This window comes from Panthera leo, chromosome E3 (genome assembly GCF_018350215.1).
Source record: "Panthera leo isolate Ple1 chromosome E3, P.leo_Ple1_pat1.1, whole genome shotgun sequence".
In the NCBI taxonomy this organism is placed as follows: domain Eukaryota; kingdom Metazoa; phylum Chordata; class Mammalia; order Carnivora; family Felidae; genus Panthera; species Panthera leo.
The window spans coordinates 21,898,592-21,905,307 of NC_056694.1; the positions used below are offsets into that span (position 1 = coordinate 21,898,592).

General features: G+C 45.8%; 1 long non-coding RNA gene across 2 annotated transcripts; it reads right to left on the reverse strand.

Moving 5' to 3' along the window:
• Nucleotides 1-2,766: 2,766 nt before the first annotated feature.
• On the reverse strand, nt 2,767-6,490 carry LOC122209946. Of its 2 annotated transcripts, none has more exons than XR_006197852.1 (3): nt 6,116-6,490; nt 5,303-5,384; nt 2,767-3,846 (listed from the first exon to the last, which is right to left on the reverse strand). It is a non-coding gene; the product is annotated as an uncharacterized LOC122209946 (long non-coding RNA). The 2 variants fall into 2 exon arrangements; XR_006197851.1 differs by having other exon boundaries at nt 5,303-5,411.
• Between the last annotated feature and the right edge of the window lie 226 nt (nt 6,491-6,716).

The window sequence follows — 6,716 nt, forward strand, 5'->3', positions numbered from 1 at the left end:
TCAATGCTAATTTAAATCAGCCTGACAGAACTCAAAGGGAACCACATCCTTAGGGTAGAGTGTATTAGCATCCTGCCAGAAGATGAGTTTGTGTCCTTGGAAAAACCATAGTCCGTGTTATGATTTGTTCCAATGGTTCTCTTCAGCCAAGAGCCCTTCACAAAGATTTTGGAGCCCTCATTCTGTATCACATCAAACAGGTCAAAATTCACCCACAGCCGCATTAAATGGCGCTTGTGATGGGATTTCACTCAGTTGGTGGCCTAATTGACAAAATGTTACATTTGGTTCATTTCATTAAATCCCTCAATGAATCACAACTTTGTAAATTTCCATTGGTAATATGGAGCTGATTTCCCTGCCACTTCTTACCCCCCCCCCCCCCCCCAATATTCTTGTAAGCCCTGGAAAAGCCTTTTGTACTGTACCTACCTTTCCAAGCTTCTTGTATGTAGCAACTCTGGACCTCCCCCCTCCTAGGATTTTAAACTTTGGTCATTCCCAAACCCACTGTACCGTCACATCTCCACCGAACATATACACTTAGTAAATCTCCTACCTTATTTTAGTATGCCACAATTTCAGTTTCAGTGAACAGAACTGGGAGACCCAAGAAACTCCGGCAGTCACCTGCAGGACACTTGTGCTACGATCCAGGCTCTGGAAGTTAGAATGGGATCTGTCCTGCCCAGGCTGCTGTATATGTTTATAATCTAATCCCACTAAGTGCCCCAACAGTGGTCATGTTACCAGATTCTGAGTCTGGCCTCCAGGTTGTCAGCCCAAATTCACAAAAGATAGATCCTTTATATCACCAATGCATCTTCCCCAGATGGTTGATTACCTTTATATTTTCTTTAATATTGAAGCCTACAAAAAGCTTTGCATTTGAGAGAGAGAGAGGAAGAGAGAGAGAGAGGGAATCTTTTTTTTTAATGTTTATTTTTGAGAGAGAGAGAGAGAGAGAGAGAGAGAGAGCGCAACCAGGGGAGGGGCAGAGAGAGAGAGAGGGAGACACAGAATCTGAAGCAGGCTCCAGGCTCTGAGCTGTCAACACAGAGCACAATGTGGGGCTTAAACCCGCGAAGTGTGAGATCATGACCTGAGCTGCAGTCGGACACTTAACTGACTGAGCCACCCAGGATCCCTGAGAGAATCTTCAGCAGGCTCCACACTCAACGCAGCGCTCAATGCAGGGCTCAATCTCACAACCCTGGGATCACAACCTAAGTTGAAATCAAGAGTGGGTTGCTCAACCAGTAGCCACCCAGGCCCCCCAGGTTTTGCATTTTTATGCAGTAAAGCCCATCAATGTTTATTCCTAATGTTTTTCGCCTTTCCTTGTGCATGGTAAAAAGTAGTTCCTAGCCACTCAGCACCCACCTTAGATATTTATTTGCTTCTGTTTCTTCCCAGTTTATGTATGGACATCATGATTTTATTTAAAAAAAAATTTTTTTTTACTGTTTATTTTTGAGACAGAGACAGAGCATGAGCAGGGGAGGGGCAGAGAGAGAGGGAGACAGAATCTGAAGCAGGCGCCAGGCTCTGACCTGTCAGCACAGAGCCCAACGTGGGGCTCGAACCCACGAAGTGTGAGATCATGACCTGAGCTGAAGTCAGACGTTCAACCGAGTGAGCCACCCAGGCACCCCTGGACATCATGATTTTAAATTAAACTCTGTAATCTCCTTGAATTATTTGTGTATAGTGTATAACATAAAGCAAAGACCATTTTATCCCTTTTAAAATTGTGAAATATATTGTTGTTAAAGGGAGAAAAGCACAAAATATGTATTATGGTTTGATGCAAATTATACATGTGTTTTATAAAGGGAGTTTTTATCTTTTGTTTTTTATAATTTTTTAAAAATGTTTATTTATTTTGAGAGAGAGATTCAGAGACAGAGCGCAAGCAGGCCAGGGGCAGCGAGCAAGTGGGAGACACAGAATCTGAAGCAGGCCCCAGGCTCTGAGCTGTCAGCACAGAGCCCAATGCAGGGCTGGAACCCACTAACTGAGAGACCATGACCTGAGCCGAAGTCAGAGGCTTAACCGACTGGGCCACCCAGGCACCCCTATCTTTTGTTTTTTTAACTATTTATATTTTATGGCATTTCCTAACAGATGGAATGATTGTAGTTTTCGTAAGATTTTTGCAACAGTTTACTTGAAATTTTTCATTTTGTCTTCTTGGCAACATTTTAAAGCACACTTAATTTGCTTAATTTATTGATTGACCTAAAGTTAAAGGTTATTGATTGACCATAGGAACTTATTTTTTCTGAACAATCTATAGTATCCCCATTAGTCGATCATTTATTCATTCAACACTCATTCAACTGGAAAAATTATAAAAGTTGACAATACCATATGCGGGAGATGGAGATCAGTGGGATCCCCTATGATCACCGGGGGGTATACTTCAGAGCAGTAATTTTGGAAAGTGATTTGGCATTCTCTTGCAAATTTTAGCATTACTATACATTACTATACCCTATGAATCAGCAATTGCACTCCTGGGTATATAACCAAGGCAAAATTTGACTCATGTACTTACATGAGAATTTCATGGAAGCTCTCTCTCTCTCTTTTTTTTAAATGTTTATTTATTTTTGAGACAGACAGAGACAGAATGCTCCAAGCTGTCAGCACAGAGCCCGATGCGGGGCCTGAACTCACAAGCTGTGAGATCATGACCTGAGCCAAAGTCGGACGCTCAACCGACTGAGCCACCCAGGCGCCCCGGAAGCTCTCTTTTTAATAGCAAAAATCTGAAACAGCCTGAATGCCCATGAGAGGGCAATGGATAACTACATTACAGTCTGTCCAGATAATGGAATGTTCTATACTAGTGAAAATAAATAAAATACCAGTCTATGTAACGACACAGCGATGGACTCTTTTCAGCTATTCTTGAGTCAAAAAAGCAAGTCTCAGAAGATGGCATAAAATACCCTTTCTATGAATTTCAAAATACCCTTTCTATGAATTTGCTTTTAAGCAAACAATACATCATTTAGCTAGGCATGCAAATGTAACACATCTGAAAACTAGCAACCAGGACATGTGACATTCGGGACAGTGATCATGTCTGAGATGGGAAAATGATACGGGTAAGGAGCCCAGAGGAGATATGAATTATCAGCAATAAGCTAGTTCTTGGGTGAGTTCAGAGGTAATCGTTACTGCACTGAAAATAAACAAAGAATAGTTAAACTAAAAGGGCATAATAATAATAATAATAAGAGGTCATGAGATTAGGACCATGATTAATGCATTGATGTGCCCCTGAGATTTTATCTCTCCTTTCTTCCCATCACCAGCAAAGAATCTCACAGAAAAAATGAAGTCTCTTTCACAGAAACAAAAAATAGGTTAGCTCCTTAAACTCTTTTGCAGCACTGAATGCCATAACTGTAAATAAAACTCGTGTTTAGCTTATACGTTTATAATTTGGTTCTCGTTTTCTTGGCGTTCAGAAACAATCAGAGAGGGGACTTGGCCATCAAACTCGTGGAGACCTGAGGACCCGGGATCAGAACATGCCACCAGTGACCTCAAAGCCCCTGCCTGCAGGGAGTTTACAATAAATAAAGGATTTTTAGAGGCTCCAAAACTTGCTGTGTGACCTTGGGAAAGTAACTTAACTTCTCTGGCCCTTGGTTTCCTCCAGGGCCCGTTTCATGGGTCCTATGTGATTGTGCCTGGTGCAATGCTCTGCTGTCATCATCTTGATATTCCTCATAATTTTCATTTGTCGTCTTCATTTTGCTCCGAGTCCCTCAAATTCTGTAGCTGATCTTGGTTTCTTGACTTGTGAAACAGAGTTAAAATAGTACCTTTCTAGAAACAGAAACCAGGGGTTACAGGACGGGGAAGTGAGGGGATGATGTTCAATGGTTATAAAGTTTCATTTTTGCAAAAACAAAAAGGAACACAAAGAATTCTAGAGATCTATCGCATAACCACGTGAATATGCCTAACACCGCTGAACTGCACACTTAAAAATGGTTAAGATGGTAAATTTTATGTTATGTGTTAAAAAAAAAAAAAAAAGAAAAAAAATAGCACCTTCCTTATGAGGTTGTTAAGACAATTCCATGACAGAGCCTGGCACAGAAGCGCCGTGGACATGTTGTTGGGATAATAAATGCAAGTGGCAAATGCTAGAGAGGTTTCTTTGAAGTTGAACCGCTTCCAACTGGGATAAACATAAAAACAAAACAGCTAGCATTTGCCACTCGCGTTTCCTATTCACCACCCTGTGCCAAGTACTTTTAATACAGACTTCCTTAAATCCTCTCAAGAACCCTGTGAATGGGTCCCAGTTGGTATCTCTATTTTAGAAATGCAGCAGTGAGGTTCAGAGAGGTGAGGTCATGTGCTTGAGGTCACACAGGAGCCGCGATTTAAAAAGGGGTGTGCCTGCATGGGAAGGGCATTCTCTAAACCACTGACTCTGTTTTATTGCCAAGGCATCCTAGAGAGGGGCCCATGGAAGGGTGCCCTGTCTTCAGGTACGAGGAGCAAAGCCGGGGGACTGCCAACAGACTGTCCGTTGGCCCTCCTCTGTCTGTCTTCCACGTACCCTCTTTGGTCGTGTGCTTTTATCTTGTCTCTGCTCCTAGATGAAGCTCCCAGACCTCCTCATCTGCCTCATCTGTGTCTTTTGTAAGGCACCTGGCAGGTGCTGGGTAATTATTTGGGAAGCCCCAAAAGGACTCTTGATAAGTGGTTCTGCGTGGCTTCTCCGGCAGTAACAAGCTTGGCAGATTAAAGCAGGGCAGTGGCCTCGAAAGTCCCCTCAGACTCCTGAACCTCCCTTGAGGAAGTGCAAATGGGGACGCTTGTCAGGCTCTGTGCGTGCCCCTCCCCGACCCTGCTTCCGGGACGCCCGATCTGATGGGCCTGGCACTGTGCTACGTGCTTCACGTGTCCTACCCCATTTCACCTTCCATGCCCCTGTGAGGTAGGTCTGATTGTTTTCCTGACTTCACGCAGGAAGACAACAGGCCCCTCAGAGAGGAGCCCAAGGTCACACACTGCAGAGGTGAGGCCGGGGTCACAGCTAGGAGTGACAGAGCCAGGATTCAAATCCAGTCGGTGAGCTTACTCTCCCCGCCAGGTGTTCTTGGTGGCGTGTGTTACACCTGTGCCTGTCTCGGGGACACAATGTGCCTTCAGTTTGCTGGCTTTGCTGCTGGAGGACACTGGTCTGGAGGACGGGGGTGGGGGGGTGGGGGTAGGGAGACAGAAAGTGCTGATGGCAGAGGCTCTCATTCATCTCATAGATACTTACGGAGTGTTCTAGACGTGGTTCCTGGCTGGCTTCTAGCATTCAGGACACAGCAGGGACGGTGACGGGCAGAGCATTCGCTCTCCTAGTGTTAGAGAGATAAAGTAAACACCTAGAGGAGCAAAGGGGAGACAGTTACGGAAAGCCGTATTATGAAGAAAATAAGACAGGGTTAGCCAGATGGAGAGTGAGGGGGCAGGGAGAAGAAGGGAGACTTTACACCAGACGGATGGCCTCTGTGAGGAGGTGACCTTGAAGCTGGCATTTGAATGCCAAGAAAGAACTAGCCGTGTGAGGTGCCAGGGGAAGAAGTCTCTAGGTAGGATGAATGGCAAGTGTAAGAGTCTTGAGGTGACATTCATGACAGTCAAAAGGCTGGTGCGGCTCAAGTGTGGATCGTGATGGGGAGTGACTGGGCTCAGGTCAGAGATAAGCAGGGGCCATGTTGGACCATAAAAGCTCTTTAAACAAATAATTTTTTAAAGTGTTTATTTATTTATATTGAGAGAGAGAGAGAGAGAGAGCCAGAGAGAGAAAACGAGTGGGGGTGGGGCAGAGAGCGGGAGAGAAAGAATCCCAAGCAGGCTCCGGGGCTCAAACCCATAAACTGTGAGATCATGACCTGAACCGAAATCAAGAGTCAGACGCTTGACCTACTGAGCCACCCAGGTGCCCAGCGCCCCCCCCCTCCACCCCCACCCATACTAAGAAATTTTGATTTGAGAGAGGAATGTCCTAAAGGGGTATGAGAACTCAGGGCCAGCCTATTTTAACGTTCAGGGCCATCTGACTATGGCTGGTTCCATGGGTTCTTACCATCCAAGTTACAGCTGAACTCTGCCTTCTGAAACATCCTGGGAGTTTCCAGGAAACTGAAGGAGCTAGGGATAACACGGTGTTGTCAGGTGTAGTTTACTTAAAAGACCGCGACGTTGGGTGACACATCCACCGTGGCTCACAGTAGCTCTCGCACTGGTCACATGACCGGGTATAGCTTCAGACAGGTGGAGAAGGATGATCCCAGGACGGCTGTTTCCCCCTGAGGCAGCTAGAACCTGTTCCTCCTGACATGCGGGCTGGTGACATAGATGTGTCAGGAATGGGTCAGAGGCAACCCTAATAGTCCAGTCCTAGAACTTGGTGAAGAGCCGGTGAGTCAGGAGAAGGAAGCCAGCGTGGGGAATGCCTGTGTTCCAGCACCGACCGTGCCGAGGCATGGAGGTTGATAGCAAACGCGGAGGCTGGGGAGTCTGACTCAGCAGATATTTGCAGGACTGGCACGTGAGTCTGACGCACGCAGGATTAAGACCCCCGTTCCAGGGGCACGTGGCTGAGCTCCCGGATGCAGACGCCACAGCCTCTGGCCGAAGCCGGGCTCCGCCACTGCCTGCAGGAGGGCACGGAGCGAGTCGCGTAA